This window comes from Triturus cristatus, chromosome 8, assembly GCF_964204655.1.
Source record: "Triturus cristatus chromosome 8, aTriCri1.1, whole genome shotgun sequence".
Classification (NCBI taxonomy): domain Eukaryota; kingdom Metazoa; phylum Chordata; class Amphibia; order Caudata; family Salamandridae; genus Triturus; species Triturus cristatus.
The window spans coordinates 1,126,633,682-1,126,652,139 of record NC_140591.1 but is presented as its reverse complement, the minus strand read 5'-3'; the positions used below and the strand labels follow the sequence as shown (position 1 = coordinate 1,126,652,139).

Here is an 18,458-nt window from a genome sequence, read left to right as displayed (position 1 = left end):
TTGCCTCTATGTTAAGCCTGACTGCTTTGTGCCAAGCTACCAGGCAGTTGAGCACAGGTTAATTTGGGGTTTTCTTGTGCCTTACCCTGACTAAGATTGTGATTGCTGTTCGACCAGGGCTCACATTCCAGTCAACCAGTTACCCAATTTCTAACATTCACTTTATGTATGAGTCCCTGACCCAGAAGATCTGCATGATCAAACACATCTCAAGGGTACTGCTGGGAATTGACAAGTTTAAACGGACTCTTTTGCTTTCGGACATTATACCCTGATTTCCTTTACAGACTTGGTGATCCCCCTATGGCTCTTGCTGGGAAAGTTGTGTCAATTCTGTGCAGCACTGAGCTACATATTAAACATCCACAAGTCAAAACCATCAATATTCCATCAGATGACCTGCCCTGGCTTAGGCACCACTCTCCACTTCAATGAAGCTCCTCTAATGTCAGATACCTGGGGATACACCTCACAACATCTATCCCAAGTTAATATCTTGTTAATTCCCCAATAAAGAGACCAGGAGTGATGTAATGTGATGGCATAACCCCTCTCTATCCTAGTTAAGGTGCACAACTATGATTAAGATGATGACTGTACCAAGCATTGCCCATAGAAGGTTCCACTTCTGAGCAAACACTTGGTCCAGTTCCACCACATATGCACAGATTTTTGAAAGAGTGTAGGAGGGCAGATGTAGGGCTGTTTGAAATTTGCATTATGCCGGCATCATAAGAGAAATTTAGGTAGATTAGCATTACTATTGTGAGATGAAATTCCTGAAATTCAATTACCACTCCACCTTGCATAATTATGCAACGTTCGCTGTAAATAATTACTGCAAACACACAGGAGCAATGTGTACGAGAGAGCATAAGCAGCAGTTGTTCACAGTGCTTTTATTTTTTGGCACTTTTTTTAGTCTAAAGTCAACGTGAGGGCACATTTTGCACTAAAATACAGCATGAAATTGCAGTTTTGCATTTTGCATAATTACACATAATTTTGTGTAATTTTTATGACATTTTGCATAATAACTCAAAAGCAAATTACAGACACCTCCAAGCAGGAGTCTTAACTAAATTTGGCTTTAAGATGGCTAAAAAGGGGACCTGGGCATACCATGCATTCCACTTTATTACTTTACTACAAGTAATCTCATTTCAATCACTTTATGGAACGGTCTAAGGCTAGGACAGACAAATATTGGGTCTTCTTAGACCACACTCGAGCAAGAAGGCCCCTTTAGGAGGTGTCATGGATAACAATGACAAACAGATCTCTCATGATGTAAAGGTCACAATCACATAAGCTGCAGTAAAAGTGTGGCACCAAAGAGGGAAAAGGTATGGTCTTAAAAGTTTCCCCTCACCTTTCACACCCCTATGTGGAAAGCTCAAATTAACCCTAGGCCTTGAGATAAAGGCTTTTTGAATTTAACAGGAAGGTAAAAACAAAAGGCACTTAAACGAAAAGGGGGTAATAAAGTTTTCTTCCAACTCAAAGGGAACTTTTTCTCCAAGAAATCAAAAAATACAGATACACACAGGTGAGACACTGGGTCGTGGCCCACCACCTTAGGGAGGTAGCTACCCGTCCAACTAACTCTGTTTGAGAAACTTCTCCAAAATGAAGAAGATAAGTCTCAAATTGATTCCAAATCTATTAGGTGTTCCTATTAGGAGGGTCCTAGCAAAAGCTCATATTTTAGATCAAAAGGGAAGAACTGGGCCTGTTCTTTCCAAGATCTCAATTCGGAACATGCTTGTAAAGCTATTATAAGTATGCCACACATAAACAGGGATCTTAGGCGGTGGAACTAATATTGGTTTGATGGGTGCTAGAAACTAAAATGCCTACATGCCATAGACAAAAATAGAACCAATCAAAGCAGGAAAGATGCAACCATATAGGCATGCTAACACATATCTTCTTGGACTGCTCCACGCTACACAGCGATTGAAAGGAGGTATGTATGGTTACGTAGCCATGACAATTCCAAAGACATCATGCTGTGCAATATTGAGATGGATGCCTGAGGTAGATTGGCAAAATAAGGAAATAAGATTCATTGATTTCCAACAATATGGTACTGCTGTCTTTCAAGTAAGCTTTCCTAGCTAAATGGAGATCTGCCCTCATCTTAAAGGTGCATAAATGGTGCAACAGTCTATGGCATATCATTAGTATGGAAAATATTTCCCTGCTGATACTTGGTGCTGGGAAATGCTTCTAGACTTAAAAGCAATCGTTCCAAGACTTTTTTAATGATAGACTTTAGAAAGCTCACTTGCCCTGGGACCCTTATGACTCGCCCTGGGACCCTTATGGCTCTACAAATTGAGGAAATCAATGTTCTTCCATACATTCTTCATTAAGAGATGCTTTAGTACCCAGTTGCCACACTGGCTGTCACCTATTCATGAGACTGGGAGGGAAGGAAGTGTGTGAAAGGGAGGTTTAATTGTTAAATCAACTGTACTTTTTCTGAAATCAATAAAAAACGTAATGAACCAGGTGGAAGCACAGTTTCCTAAAATTAATGTGTCCTAACAACAATCTGAGAAATAAATTCATTATATTTAAACAAAGGGTACTGGGTGGTGTTAGTGTTTGGCTCAGAAATAAAAATTGCTGCTTGCACCGGTTCAAATTTAAGCCTAGCTGGTGGTGTTCAACACAGAATTAGGAGTGTACTCCTTGCAAACAATCAAGTGTCTATGTTAAGTACAAAGAAAAGAATAAAGGTAGTAGTGTCCCTAAAATTAGGGAAGAACGGCACACCAAACTGGTTGCAAATAATATCTGAAATACATAAAGTCAAGGCGTCAAAATGTGAGGAGATCAATAATTATAAGAAGGTGCTCAAAGCTTCGATTAATGTCCACTACCTAAGGACATCATCCTTATGTGCAAGACATACATACATTGATAATTACAAGCTAGAATACTTAAATGGCACTCCCACACAGTATAAGGGTTAAATACCCCACTAATATAGATTGTCAGCTCTATTCAAGTCACATATGCTTGTCAACAACAGAGATGATGGGATCAGTTCCATTGATTAGTTGTATTGTCTGATAACAAATCCGAAACCCCTTAGGTATTAATTGCTTGTCATCCTTTATTTATTAAAGCAGGATTGCAAGTTCCAATATACGGACCAGCCGACACGTGTTTCGTCTTACAAAGACTTTTTCAAGGCTGGAAAAATAAACACAAAAACTGAATACATCCACCTATAATACAAAATTGAAAAACAATATGGAAAATCAATATATAATGCTAACAGCTAAGTGCTCACCCACATTGGTGATGATCTGAAATAAATGTGCAAAGGATACCAAACTTCCCAAGACCTATTATGGGTGTTGAAACCAAGCGGAAGATAAGAAACATATATTGAAATAGATATATTGCACCATTAAAACTACGGAGTTTCAATCACTAAAAGAAATTTATGTAAACAAGGCATTGGTCGAAAACACTGTACATGCATTATACGACTAGAATGTACTAAACATTAGGTAAAAAAGTAACAACCCACCACAAATTGTAAGATGAATAAGGTTGTTCATAATATTCCTGGACACGTGGTTCATAAACACGAAGTCCAAAGTCAATATATCATGTGATAAATCACAACATCTAAGGGATGGACAGAACAACATCTGGTCACTGATCACCCTTGCCAAAGAGTAATATCTTAAGGCTCGACTATTCGCAATCAGATTAATAATAACACAACCCCAACTGAATTAGCTCTCTAAGACGAACATAAGGCAAGCTGTGTCCTTTTCATCTACCGTCAGAAGCAGTAGCCTAACATACTAAATATATACACCTTAACATCCATACATTTCAATGTTCCGTTCAAATAGCAACAAATGTGTCACAAAAAATGCCACATAAGAATCTAATGCGTCATAGGTGTGTGATCATTAATACTCTTTTTGTTATAAGCCAATCTCTCATCCGTATAAGGTGACCTGAACTAGTAATTTACCACTGTAGTTGGATACACATTGGGACAGAAAAAATCAGAATATTGTTAGACAATCAAGCACATGACTGCTTAATAAGGTTACATGACCAAAAAAACAAAGGAGAATCGCAATAAAGTTAACCCCCTCAAATAAGCAAACGTACCATTAAAAGTAAGCAGTTGTCCCTTCCAATTTGGACAAGTAGAAGCTTTTCAATAAAATTCTCCAATAAAATTCTTGGTGTAAGTGACGTGCTATCTCCTTGATACGAGTGCACTCACTGCCTAAAGTCAAGCAAAAATAAAAAAGAGAAAAGACCATAATCATCCGATAAGTTTAAGTTAAAGGTGAAACATCACCAATAAATGTGGCTAACTGGCCTGTAGTTCTTACCTGTCTCCACCGAAAAAAGAATATAACCGCAACCCGCACCGTCCAGCTGACAAGTGAACGGCGCGAGACTCACCCGTCAAGGATATCAGAACGCCGGTATCGCGTGATGTCCAATAGAATCACATGGGCTCGGAACTCTAAATGCAGAGTCAGAAAGGCAAGCAAGCATCGCCGCCATGTTGGAATAATCACTTGCCCAGTGTGTTGTGTATAAGAAACATACTAGAATAGTGCAAAAGTAGCGTTGCACAATACCGAATACACAGAAAAACTTCCAAAGTTTTAAGTTAAAATGGATACAAGATAAATCTTGAACAAAATCCTATTTGCTTAGGGGTCGACAATTGGGATAAAATCAAGGTAATAAATCCCCCTCTGCCCGTATACTACTATTTGAATTCCATTTCAACAAATCGAGCAAAGCTAGCAATGCCACATCCCATGTGGATCACTAACTCATAAATATTTAGTGGTTATCAGATGTCACGAACGCCGAATTTCAATGGTCTTCTGTCCACTGTATAGGCTAAATGTGACAAAATAAGGGAAACTGGATATTACAAAAGATAAATCAAAAAAATGCCAGCCCATGACCAGACTGTGAAAGATTAGCATCACAATAGTAATTTAAACGTGCACGTTTGCCAAAAACCAACCTGATAGAGAGCGCAGAGAAGTCCACTACCAAGTGTCCAAAAAGTGTAATTATATAGGTGTGGACAAGTAAAAAAAAAAACATACACCGAGTGTCAATCCTCAGAGCACTCATCAGACAATATCGAGGTTGTAATTAGAGGATTTAATATCTCCCCGTATAAAGAATGTATTACTACTCTAACCCCTATCAATTTATTATAGGAGTCAGACTCCGAAAGAGAATAGTCACTCCAGCGCAATCACACAACAAGCACATAGTGCATTGCTTCTATATCAAAACCAATAATTAGTTAAAAATATTGCAGAAGGCAAAAAAAGAAGAAGGAAGAAAAGTGAACAGAGATATATGTGTCAAGTGAGGACATACGTGACCATAATCGCCAGAGTGTTATTATCGCAATTGATTATCATGCCAGGTGACTTAGTGCTCATCATATGCATAAATCAATTTATAACAAGAATACAATTGTACATCAGTTATAGAATATTGTGCACAACCTACACCCTCCACATTAATTAGACTCCTGCTCAATAAATCCATTTGGCAACTCAAAAATCAACAGTCATAGAATACATTTACATACAGTAAAATGTGAGTAAAATTCTAAATTGGCAAGAGTCATCAACAGAGTAGGCCTCTTGAGCAGTTAACGGAAGTTGACACAATTCATGCATGGGAATATGAAGCAACCAATCATATATTGATTCTAGATGAAATCACAGTGTAAAAAATGTTCTTTAATCTTTCAGGAATACATGGAGCTCCCTATCTATATTTAGATCCAAGTCAACAGTTCGTAATTTTATCAACCATTTGGCCTCCAGTTTCCTCAGGGCCAAAGTTTTATCACCACCTCTGGGATCCTCTTTTAGTACCGCAATCCCATGGAATCTGATTCCTAGAACTTCAGAATCCTTGTGTGTGGTGTTGTAATGTGCTGCTAGCGGGTAGTCCCTGTTATTGTTGCGGTTAGCTCTAATGTGTTCCTGAATCCGCTCCTTAAGCGGCCTGATGGAGCTTCCCACGTAAATAAGTTTACATTGGCAGATAATGCAATAGACTATAAACTTGGTATTGCAATTCATAAACTGATATAGTGTATGTGTCTGCCCAGTATTATAGCTGAAACTCTTCAATTTATTCTCTGCAAATTGGCAAACGCTGCACATGGTGCATTTGTAAAAGCCCTTAGGTTTTTCCGGTAGCCAAGTGTGTTTGGATTCTACCTTACTGTTCTTTACAATGGAAGGACTAAGCCAGTTGCGTACAGTCACGCCCCTTTTGTAAGTGATTCTCGGTTTAGCTGAAATATAAGGCACTAGATCAGAGTCCAGCTTAAGTATATGCCAATGCTTGAAGATTAACTTAAAAATCAAATTGCTGTGTGAGTTATATTCTGTTATGAGTGCCAGCTGTTGAGATCGTGTCTCACCTTTCTTGTTCTTAACCTTAGACTGAAATATCAAGAGTTTGTTCCGTTCGGTGTGATTGATTCTAGTGTGTGCTTTATCAAGTATGTCATGATCATATCCCCTACTCAGGAAACAATGTTTTAGGTTCTTAACCTCTCTCTGGAGTGTATCCTCTCTGCTACAATTTCGTTTGATCCGAGTCATCTCGCCAAATGGTATGGCGCAGATTTGGGATTTAGGATGGGCACTGCTGACATGGAACACGGAATTACATGCAGTGTTTTTACGAAACAGTTTACTCTCTAATTTGCCATCCTCGATATAGAGTGTAACGTCTAAAAAGTTAATCTGCTTGGTGTCAATCTCATATGTGAAGCTTAGATTGTATTCATTGATATTAAGGTGATGAATGAAGCGTTCCAATGTCTCTCCATTCCCACCCCATATCATTATGACATCATCAATGAATCTGCCCCAGTAGACAATGCAGTTAGTAAGTTCAGGGGGACAGTGTTTCCAAATGTGATGTTCCTCATAGAAACCCATGTAAATATTGGCGAATGATGGTGAAAATTTAGCGCCCTTTGCCACCCCAGAGTGTTGTTTGTACCACTGATTGTTAGGCATGAAATAATTATTGTCTAATGTGAGACGAGTGAGTTCAAGGAGCATAACAGTGTGTTTATACAAGGTAGCATCACGTTTAGATAAAAAGTAGGTAAGAGCTTCCATGCCTATAGTAAAGGGGATACTCGTGTATAAAGCACTCACATCCAATGTGGCAAAAGTCAAATCACTTGACCATAATACATCCTCCAGTTTATTGAGGAGGTCCTTGGTATCTTCAATAAAGGCGTGGAGATTCCTTACTATGGGCTGTAGATAAATATCAATAAATTCAGAGATGCGTTCTGTGGGCCCCCCTATCCCAGATATGATGGGCCTACCGGGGGGAGTTCTGGAATTCTTATGAATTTTAGGCAGCGTGTAGATATATGCTGCCTTAGGTGTAGGGTTGTACAAGTATTTAACCTCAACATCTGAAAGAATGCCCACACTCTGCCAATACCCAAGCGTTTTTTCAATGAGTTTGTTGACATCCTTCATTGGACAAATGGGTATTTTAGTATATGAATTATTGTCAGCTAGTTGTTTGTCAATTTCCCCAATGTAGTATTCCTGTGTCATTAGGACAATGTTACCCCCCTTGTCAGCTTCTTTTATGACAGGGTCGGGGCAATCAGACAGATCTCATAGAGCTTTCCTTTCATTCCTACTTAAATTATCCTTAAACTTGTATGGCACACTGGATACCCTATCCTCCAGTTTGTATAAATCTCTGGTGACAGCTTTATAAACACAATCAATCATATTGTTAGGTGACAATACCGGAGTGAAAGGGGATTTCAACCTCAAACCACTATCAGTAGCTGTGTTTGTATCTATGTTCAAGTCCTGCAGTAGTTCATTCATGCTCGGTACACACTCAATACTGTCGTCCATTGACAGTAGCATTCTTATATTTTCAATGTCTTTGATTGTTTGTCCACTCGGACCAGTTGTGTATATGGGAATTGGACACGTTCTTTCATTGTTGTCAAAAAATTTCTTTAATTTCAATTTACGAATAAACCGAAAAAGATCCACATGAATTTGTGTAAAGTTGGGTTTTGCCATAGGACAAAAACCTAAGCCCCTTTTGAGAACATTACTTTCAACAGCACTAAGTACTTTGTTTGATAAGTTGATGGCACTTAGATCATTATCTTGATTAGCATCCATTACAGACAAATCATTGTCTGAGGGGTTTGTGCATTTCAGAACCCTTAGTTCTTCTGTATGCATGTCACCGACCTTGTGACTCTTTTGTTTGGCTCTGTATCTGTTCTTTCTGCCCCCCCTCCTTGTTCTCTTTCTCCTGGGTTCTTCTTGTTGTACCCCAGTCTCGTGCCCTTACTGTACCTCTCCAGTTCCGATAAAAAAGATGAACCTGAGGGGTTGTTCTCTACTGACCCTCTATCTGAAACATTCTCACTTCTCGCCTCACTTGTTTCACTCGTGAGACTGGAAAGGTCTGACCCACTGATAGATACTTCTCTTACTATTATTTCGTTCAGAGCATTCACACCACCCCGGGGTTTGACTTCATCGAACTTTTTAGCAAAAGTGAATATTCTACCACTCATATAATCATTGGCATCTCGCTTTAGTTTGCGTACTTTCTTTTCTCTAATATATGCCTGATGCGAATTAAGCACTTCCTTCAATATTTTAAAATTCTTTTCCGTTGCTTCTGTAAGATTACGTTTTTTTATTTCATCTTCCACTTGTTCAATTTCTTCTAGTAGTTTGGTTCTTTTCCTTTCGGCATGTCTGATAAGCAGATCCATCATGCCAAATGAGGATGAACAGATCAGATTCTCCCATTCGGAGAGAAGATCCGGATCTAGATCCTCAAACGTGGGAACAATAATAACCCTTAATCCCCTGGGGACTTGTTTAATCTCAATATACTTCTTAAGTGTAGTATAGTCCCACCAGCGGGAGAGTTCAGATTTCCGCAATCTCTCTAGTTTATTGAACAACTGTTTTAGTCCAAGGGGGTTTGTTCTCACTATTAATCACTTTCTTTGACTGTATCCCCTGTCCAAGAAAAATTTCAATTTCTTTTTTTTTTTCTTACTTGTCCACACCTATATAATTACACTTTTTGGACACTTGGTAGTGGGCTTCTCTGCGCTCTCTATCAGGTTGGTTTTTGGCAGACGTGCACGTTTAAATTACTATTGTGATGCTAATCTTTCACAGTCTGGTCATGGGCTGGCATTTTTTTTATTTATCTTTTGTAACATCCAGTTTCCCTTATGGTGTCACATTTAGCCTATACAGTGGACAGAAGACCATTGAAATTCGGCGTTCGTGACATCTGATAACCACTAAATATTTATGAGTTAGTGATCCACATGGGATGTGGCATTGCTAGCTTTGCTCGATTTGTTGAAATGGAATTCAAATAGTAGTATACGGGCAGAGGGGGATTTATTACCTTGATTTTACCTCAATTGTCGACCCCTAAGCAAATAGGATTTTGTTCAAGATTTATCTTGTATCCATTTTAACATAAAACTTTGGAAGTTTTTCTGTGTATTCGGTATTGTGCAACGCTACTTTTGCACTATTCTAGTATGTTTCTTATACACAACACACTGGGCAAGTGATTATTCCAACATGGCGGCGATGCTTGCTTGCCTTTCTGACTGCATTTAGAGTTCCGAGCCCATGTGATTCTATTGGACATCACGTGATACCGGCGTTCTGATATCCTTGACGGGTGAGTTTCGCGCCGTTCACTTGTCAGCTGGACGGTGCGGGTTGCGGTTATATTCTTTTTTCGGTGGAGACAGGTAAGAACTACAGGCCAGTTAGCCACATTTATTGGTGATGTTTCACCTTTAACTTAAACTTATCGGATGATTTTTTTAAAAAATATTTTCTTTTTTTTTTTGTCCTCATTTGCCATATCCCTCATTCTCTGCGTACACCGACCACCTAGCGTGCCCACCGGTAGAAGACATGATTAATTCCTCAACCGAGCCTAAGCACGATGACATATTGGTGGATGATGGTAAGCCAGAAGAGGAGACACATCCCGACTGGATTTTAATACCAGTTATAGGATCTAAATGGAGTAAAAACCGGAGATTGAAGACCCAAGATCCTTGGAGTTTATTTAGGCATAATCATTGGACCCGGGGGGGAAAAAAAAAAAAGAAAAAACCCCGGCGCCCTATCTACGATGAATCAAAATGTCCCAGAATGCTCGATTGCCTTTGTTGCCTGGCCTGGCTAAGTCCATCTTTGATGTCTCGATCAGGGACGTCAACCAGCCAGCATGCTGAGGCGCAGATGGGTCGACCCAGACTTTACAAATCTGTCTTCTAGCCAGAAGTATTGCATAGAATAAAAAGAGTCTGGCCTGGCCCGTAATATTGGATTCTAAACCAAAACCTATTAATGGCAAGGTAAGAGTCAGGTTGGCATCGAGAATGGAATTCAGCGATGTTATTACTTCATCCCAAAACCGGGCGATAGAGGGGCAATCTTTGAACATATGAATATCCGATGCATTGGGAAGATTGCATTTATTACACTTTTTATTTTGCTGGTACGTTGAAAGCCTTAACGGGGAGAGGTAGGCCCGATGTACTGTGAAAAGATGATTCCGTCTAAACCATGCAGGTTTCACAATTTTTTATAGTATGGAAAAAGATTTAATCCAGTCCTCTTTGCAATGATAGTCCAGATCTTCTCCCCAAAGATCACCAGGGAGGGTGAAATCGCCATCAATATCTTCGAGCAAACTCCAGTACCACAAGGCAACCTCTTTACCCCCCCTTTGCCGCTCTACCAGTAGTTGTTCCAAGTTGCTAATAGCCCCCAAAGGAACCCCTTTTTCGCCAAGAGCCCTGACCCAGCTTACAAGTTGTATATACTTAAATCTTGCCAATCCTGATCCAACCTTACCCTGCAAATTATCCCAAGATATAATGTCACCTTCTAACAGAAGTTCCCCCCACCTTACAATGCCTGCATCCCTCAAAGGTGTGGCCAATCGGTCTTTCAGCCAGGCCGGTAGGCCTGGGGAGTCCCAAATTGGTGCATAGTTTGAATAGTAAGAGAGCCCCAGGTTCTTCCTAACCGATGCCCAGGCCTTAGCCAAAGATTTTAAGATTTTTAATTTCACCTTTTTGAAGAATTTTTGGTCTCCATATTTAAACAAAAATCCATCTAATGGTAGGTCCGCACCCACTAGCATTGCGTTATACATTTGCCCCAATGAGATATTAGATGGAGACTTCAAGAGCATCCTTGAATATGAAAACATAAAAGCCCATGCGTAATATTCTAGATCTGGAAGTGCCAGCCCCCCCTCTCTCTTCTCCTCCTTAGCTTTTTCCACGCAAGCCTGGTGGTTCTATAGTTCCAAATAAAGGAATTTATCTCTTTCTGACATCTGTTCAAGATTTTAGAGTAAAAAACCAAGGGGATAGTATTAAAGAGAAATATGTATTTGGGCAGGATAGACATTTTAATGAGGTTTACCCTCCCAATGATAGAAAGTTGGAGATGGGCCCATGATTTTAAGAGCTTCCGACAATCCTTAAATACCCGGTCCATATTGCTTTGTGCGATATTTTCAATATCTTGTGTTATCCAAATGCCAAGGTATCTCATAGAGGAAGTCGTCTTCAGATGTTCACTGGCGATGTTCCATGCCATAATTTCTGTTTTTCCAGGGTTGATTTCATACCCAGAAAAGCAGCCAAATTCCTCAGCCCTTTTAATAACCGTTGGGAATGCTAGACCCGGGTCAGATGTTAAAATAAGAATATCATCTGCATACAAAGCGACCCTCCTCTCCCACCCCTCAAATCTAAATGGTGGAATATTCACGTCAGTTCTCAGGACCTGCGCAAAAGGTTCTATATACAGATCGAAGAGTAAGGGAGAGAGAGGGCAGCCCTGCCTAGTACCTCTCATAATAGTAAAAGGCTCTGTTAAGACTCCATTGATTAATAATCTAGCTGATGGTGCCCCGTACAACAGAGAGATAGTACGGCAAAAAAATTCCCCAAAGTTAAATTTCTTCAGAACCGCGTCCAGGTAACTCCAATTAACCCTGTCAAACGCTTTGGTAGCATCCAACGTAAGGGTTGCCAAGGGGATGGAAAAAGTGGTGGCGATATCAATTGCGCCAACCAGCTCCCTTGTCAACTCAGCCAGTTGTCGCCCCTTAATAAATCCCTTCTGATCTTGGTGTATAATAGACCCAATTACACTCCCTAGTCTTGCTGACAAGATGGTTGCAAAGATTTTATAATCACTATTGAGGAGTGAGATTGGCCGATATGAACCGCACTCGCACGGGTTTTTACCTGGCTTGAGTATCAGCACAAAACTTATCGGATGATTATGGTATTTTCTCTTTTTTATTTTTGCTTGACTTTAGGCAGTGAGTGCACTCGTATCAAGGAGATAGCACGTCACTTACACCAAGAATTTTATTGGAGAATTTTATTGAAAAGCTTCTACTTGTCCAAATTGGAAGGGACAACTGCTTACTTTTAATGGTACGTTTGCTTATTTGAGGGGGTTAACTTTATTGCGATTCTCCTTTGTTTTTTTGGCCATGTAACCTTATTAAGCAGTCATGTGCTTGATTGTCTAACAATATTCAGATTTTTTCTGTCCCAATGTGTATCCAACTACAGTGGTAAATTACTAGTTCAGGTCAACTTATATGGATGAGAGATTGCCTAATAACAAAAAGAGTATTAATGATCACACACCTATGACGCATTAGATTCTTACGTGGCATTTTTTGTGACACATTTGTTGCTATTTGAACGGAACATTGAAATGTATGGATGTTAAGGTGTATATATTTAGTATGTTAGGCTACTGCTTCTGATGGTAGATGAAAAGGACACGGCTTGCCTTATGTTCGTCTTAGAGAGCTAATTCAGTTGGGGTTGTGTTATTATTAATCTGATTGCGAATAGTCGAGCCTTAAGATATTACTCTTTGCCAAGGGTGATCAGTGACCAGATGTTGTTCTGTCCATCCCTTAGATGGTGTGATTTATCACATGATATATTGACTTTGGACTTCGTGTTTATGAACTACGTGTCCCGGAATATTATGAACAACCTTATTCATCTTACAATTTGTGGTGGGTTGTTACTTTTTTACCTAATGTTTAGTACATTTTAGTCGTATAATGCATGTACAGTGTTTTCGACCATTGCCTTGTTTACATAAATTTCTTTTAGTGATTGAAACTCTGTAGTTTTAGTGGTGCAATATATCTATTTCAATATATGTTTCTTATCTTCCGCTTGGTTTCAACACCCATAATAGGTCTTGGGAAGTTTGGTATCTTTTGCACATTTATTTCAGATCATCACCAATGTGGGTGAGCACTTAGCTGTTAGCATCATATATTGATTTTCCATATTGTTTTTCAATTTTGTATTATAGGTGGATGTATTCAGTTTTTGTGTTTATTTTTCCAGCCTTGAAAAAGTCTTTGTAAGACGAAACACGTGTCGGCTGGTCCGTGTATTGAAACTTGCAATCCTGCTATAATAAATAAAGGATGACAAGCAATTAATACCTAAGGGGTTTCGGATTTGTTATCAGACAATACAACTAATCAATGCAACTGATCCCATCATCTCTGTTGTTGACAAGCATATGTGACTTGAATAGAGCTGACAATCTATATTAGTGGGGTATTTAACCCTTATACTGTGTGGGAGTGCCATTTAAGTCTTCTAGCTTGTAATTATAAGTGTCTAAGTTAAAGCTGCTTTTTAAACTTTAATGCAATCTAGGAAAGAGAAGCTCAAAGAGAACTTCCTGGGAATAAGTGACTTATTCAATTGCTTAAGTAATTAGGCTTTTTCCATAAATGTATTAATTAGTGAGATGCAGAGTCTTTAAAGTGGTCTGGACATTCACAATTGCAAATCATACAACATGCTAGTCAACTTGGAGATGAGAGATTTAGGTTCTAATTTTGAATTTGGCAGACAGGTACACTGTCGCAAACATGGCCAATATCCCGTCCCCCATATTGCAAGTGGCGTATGATATAAGGCACTTGTAACAATGTGGATGGATTATCTGAGACATTTATGACCTGTCCCCCAAACTCAAAAATAGGCCTTTAGTTTTGGCATTATCACTTTCTCATTTGGTCAAAGGGAATAAGGCACTGGAAAGATGATGGCAGTAGTATGGAAAGTGGTATGGGTATGTTAACACTAATATAATCTAAACTTAGCTATGAGGAAATGATCGAGCAGGAGCACAGATTCAGGAGCATGAAGTCATAAAGGTCAGTGAGAACATGATGGCACAAAGAGGATGGTCCATGGAATTCAGGAAGCAGAAATGACAAGAAGATTGTGGCGGCAAATTTGAGGAATAAGGAGGCAGTGTGAGGAGCAAGTAGGCGTACAAGAGTGTCGGTATCGTGGATGCGTGGAGTGAGAACCGACAAGGACAGTGGGAGAGGAAGTGCCCTGATCAGGAAGAGAATCTAGCCAGATCAGGAGGAGCTAAAGGCAGCAGAGCAGCTCACACAAATGCCTGTGATCAGGCGGCCTGAATGAGAGAGACTCTGTGTTCCCTGAAGCCACACTTCCTGCACCAAACCATGGCCTCCAGCACGTGGAACCTGGAATAGAAGTAGTGAGAGGGTTAGGTGTGGAAGCACAGGGACCAAAGGGTACACAGAGGTTTTGGCAGTCATAAGATTAAAGGGAAAACCCTTAGCAGGCCTTCTAAATACTGTGTCAGTTCCCTCCCAGGGACTTTTTTTTTTAAACAGATTTTATTGGCATTTGTGTTATATGCATTTACAGCATTACTATAACAGGATTTGCACATATCTGACCTGCATATCTTTAGATCAACAACCTTAACACTCCCCCCCCCTCCCCTGCCTCCCTGCCCTCCCAGGGACTTAACAGGGAACTCTTCTGAAGGTGGCAGTAATCAAGAGGTGGCAGAAACAACATGGTGCGGGAACCAGACCAAAAATCTAGGAGAAGGGACTTATTAAAACCAATTATCGGAAGGACTGTGATTTGGAGAACTGTTAAAATGACTCTCATTAAGCTTGTGACTATGGAAATAAGTAAAAAGAATTAACTAAGGATAAAACCCTATGAAACCTATGGTGTGGCGTGATTGGCTGGGACAGTATTATACCACCCCTATATTTACATACCACTACGTTGCCTGACGATTACATCCACATTCTAAGTAAAATAGTGCATTTTGGTGGTCATAGTTATCAACGAAAAATACTTATTCTTTATTTTTCTAATATATTGTATTTAAAATATTTTTAAAGAAGGAGGCTCACCATCCCAGTATAAATTAATATGTACCCATGATGAAACACTAACTTAAAGTAAAAATGTCACCAAAATGTTTTATTCAAGTTTATTTCAATTTAATTTTAAGTAAAAAAATAAAATAATAATATAAAATAGTAAATGGAAAGTGATCTTTAGGCGAAGTCCCCGTAGACTCTTCATAAATACATATATTAACCTATGTTCTAATTTCCAAATATTTAATTTAAGATTTACAAAAACTATTATGAATAACCTTCACCATATGATTATATTGATGTGATATACTTTAATGTAAAAAAAAAAAAATGTAACACATATTTTATTAGTTTGAGCATAAAAAAAACATTCAATCATGGCATCACAACGGCATGGTATATAACCAGAGGGCATATTATTATCGCACCGTCAACAATATAATATAAGGGATTTGCTGATCAGCAATTGACATTACTAAACAATCCAACAGACCCTCCCCCTCCCAAACTAGCTAACTAGAAAATACCACTATCTTAATGTAAAGTTTAGGTCCTTAATCTAAATTAATTAAAATAAAATACATAGATTAAAAGATCAGAGATGGGGGGCGTGGCCAAGATGGCGGTGTGAGCGGACGCTTCTCCTGCCGGCTCCCGCTCCGTTGGGCCCCTAGCCCCGGCCTTGCAGCAGTATCTCCCCCCACGCAGCGACACAAACCGGCTGCGGGGACGGCGGGACTCGGGTGGGAGCTGTAGAGAAGCCCAGGACCTCCGGGAAACCACGGCGTTGAACAGAGAGCTGCGGGAGCGGAGGCGCCGAGAGGGGGCGGAGCGTCGAGCCGGACGAGACGAGAGTGATCCCGGACAGAGATCTACGAGAGAGCCCGGACTCGCGGGCGAGGCCCTGGTGAGGGCGGCGGAGTGACGAGAGCGCTCACAGCAGGGAGCAAGAGCGGGCCCAGGTGGAGAGGCGGTGTCCCGGAAACTGTAGGAGGAGCGGCCCGACCTTGCGGGCGGTGAGGAGCAGACGAGGGAACCATGTCCGACGGAGCCCAGGGAGACCCCCCGGAGGACAGCGGACGCCGGGGAAGGTGGCGGTAGAACAAGCCGGCTGGGGGATACAAGTAAGGAGGCCAGCGGCGGGGACCGCGAAAGGGGACGAAAGCTGGAGCGGTAGGGGAGCATTCCTCCGGCCACCGGATTTGGAGCTAACGCAGGACCCTCCCCCCCCCCAAGCCTTACGGGAACTAAGGAGACGACGGAGCAGGAGGGGGAGTTCGAGTCGGGCACTGCAGGGCGCGGAAGCACAGAGGGCGCCCCCCGGGTCGCTGGAGAGGAGTGCACCAAGACGAAGTAAAGAACTGGGGCGAGAGCAGGGAGACTGAGCCCGGTCGCGAGACCATGCGCGGGCCGTGACCGCAGATGAGGCCCGCTACCATGTGAGGCGGAGGACCGAGGCCCGAGCGTAAGCACCGGCGGGGAAGCAGGTGGAGGGATGACGCCACCAGAGGCGGGCACGGGGGTGACCTGGCCCTGGAAAGCGCTCGCCCTGTGTAGAGTTGGCACCGAACGACGACGGCACGAGAGGCAGAGGCCTGAGCACGAGATACCGGGGCAGCGGCTGGGCCCAAGGCCAGTGTGGCGAATCGGAGCTGCAAGGAGCAGCGGAGACCAGCGCCCAGAGGCGAAGAAAGAGTGGATACACGGACGACGCCCCCGCCGGGTAGGCGCTGCGGCAGCGGGAGGGCGGAGGACAAGGAGCATAAGGAGCAAGGTGCGTTAGAGTAGCTCCTGGCGGACCGGAGGCGGGGGAAGGGGCACGGAGGCCGGAGTGGCCCTGAGGAGAGCAGGGACGGTCCGGAGGAGCAAGGACAACAGACACGGCAGGGAGGCCAGACCAGCGGGCCCCGGGACCGCCCGGACGCCGGCCCGAGAGGTGGGGGCCGAGTGGACGGGGATCATAGCAGGACGCGCAGTGACCAGAGCCCCAAACGGACAGGAGGCATGGCCTAAGGCGCGACGCCAGCGGGACCAGAAGAAAGGGTCAGGAGGACGAGGGAAAGGTGGTGCAGACGAGGCGCACAGGCACGCGGAGCCCAGGTGACGGACCCTGAGAGGGGGCAGCAAAGCGGCAGATCCGCCTCGAGTCCCGGCCCAGCGGGCATGGCGGGCAGCAGAGGGAGGAAGGGGGAGCGCTCTCTCCCCGAGCTTCTTGGCCGGCAATCGCAAAGGATGGACAGAGGGCAGCGGTCGAATCAGGCCTCCAGCACTGCTACGGACTCCCAGAGAGGGGAGCCCCCGCTCACCAGGTCCTTTATGGAGTCCCTCTTCGGATCGCTACGGGAGGACTTCCAAGCCCTGAAGAAGGAAATGGCCAGCGAAGTGCGGGAAATCAGACGGTAGGTGGACGGTTTGGGCGATCGGGTGGCCACGGTGGAGGATACAAGCCAACGAAGGGATGAGGAGCTTGAACAATTGCAACAAGAGGTGCTGCGACTCCGGGACCAGCAGATTGATCTCCAAGCACATGCCGAAGACCTAGAAAACAGGTCTCGGCGAAACAACATAAGGGTTCGCGGGTTCCCATCGACGTAGGAGGGAACGGACATTGCAGGCTACTTGGGGGAGCTGTTCCGGGAGGTCCTGGGAGAGCCGGAGGGGTTTCCCATTCGAATAGACAGGGCGCACAGAGTGGGGGCACACAGGAGAGGATCGACGCCGGCCCCGGACATCCTGGCCTACCTCCCGGACTACCCACTTAAGGAGCGAATAATGGCGGAGGCACGGAGGCGACAGCCCTTGACCTTCCGGGGGCACTCGGTGGCCCTATATCAGGACCTGTCGGCAATCACACTCCAGAAACGGAGGACATTCAGAATAGCCACTGATTTCCTGCGAGAAAACCGAACACCCAACGCCTGGGGCCACCCCTTCAGACTCATCTTTCGGTGGAACGGGGTTCTGCACCAACTGCGCTCCCTGCAGGAAACTTGCGGAATCCTGGGCCTGACCGCAGGAGAGGAGGACACAACTTCGCAGCGCCGGGTGCGCCCGGGAGGAGGAGGAGGCTGGCGGCGAGTGTCCAGGCAGCGTTCCCG

General features: G+C 42.8%; 1 protein-coding gene and 1 long non-coding RNA gene across 2 annotated transcripts in view; one reads left to right on the top strand and one right to left on the bottom strand.

The window, feature by feature from the left end:
• LOC146805485 (uncharacterized) overlaps positions 1–13,164 on the top strand; it is a 106,498-nt gene extending 93,334 nt beyond the window's left edge. The window contains exon 4 of the long non-coding RNA XR_014967464.1: positions 13,085–13,164. This is a non-coding gene — a long non-coding RNA (uncharacterized LOC146805485). The remainder of the gene's footprint in view (positions 1–13,084) is intronic.
• RFX8 (regulatory factor X8) overlaps positions 1–18,458 on the bottom strand; it is an 816,960-nt gene that overhangs the window by 3,919 nt on the left and 794,583 nt on the right. The gene's annotated exons all lie outside the window — the stretch shown is intronic.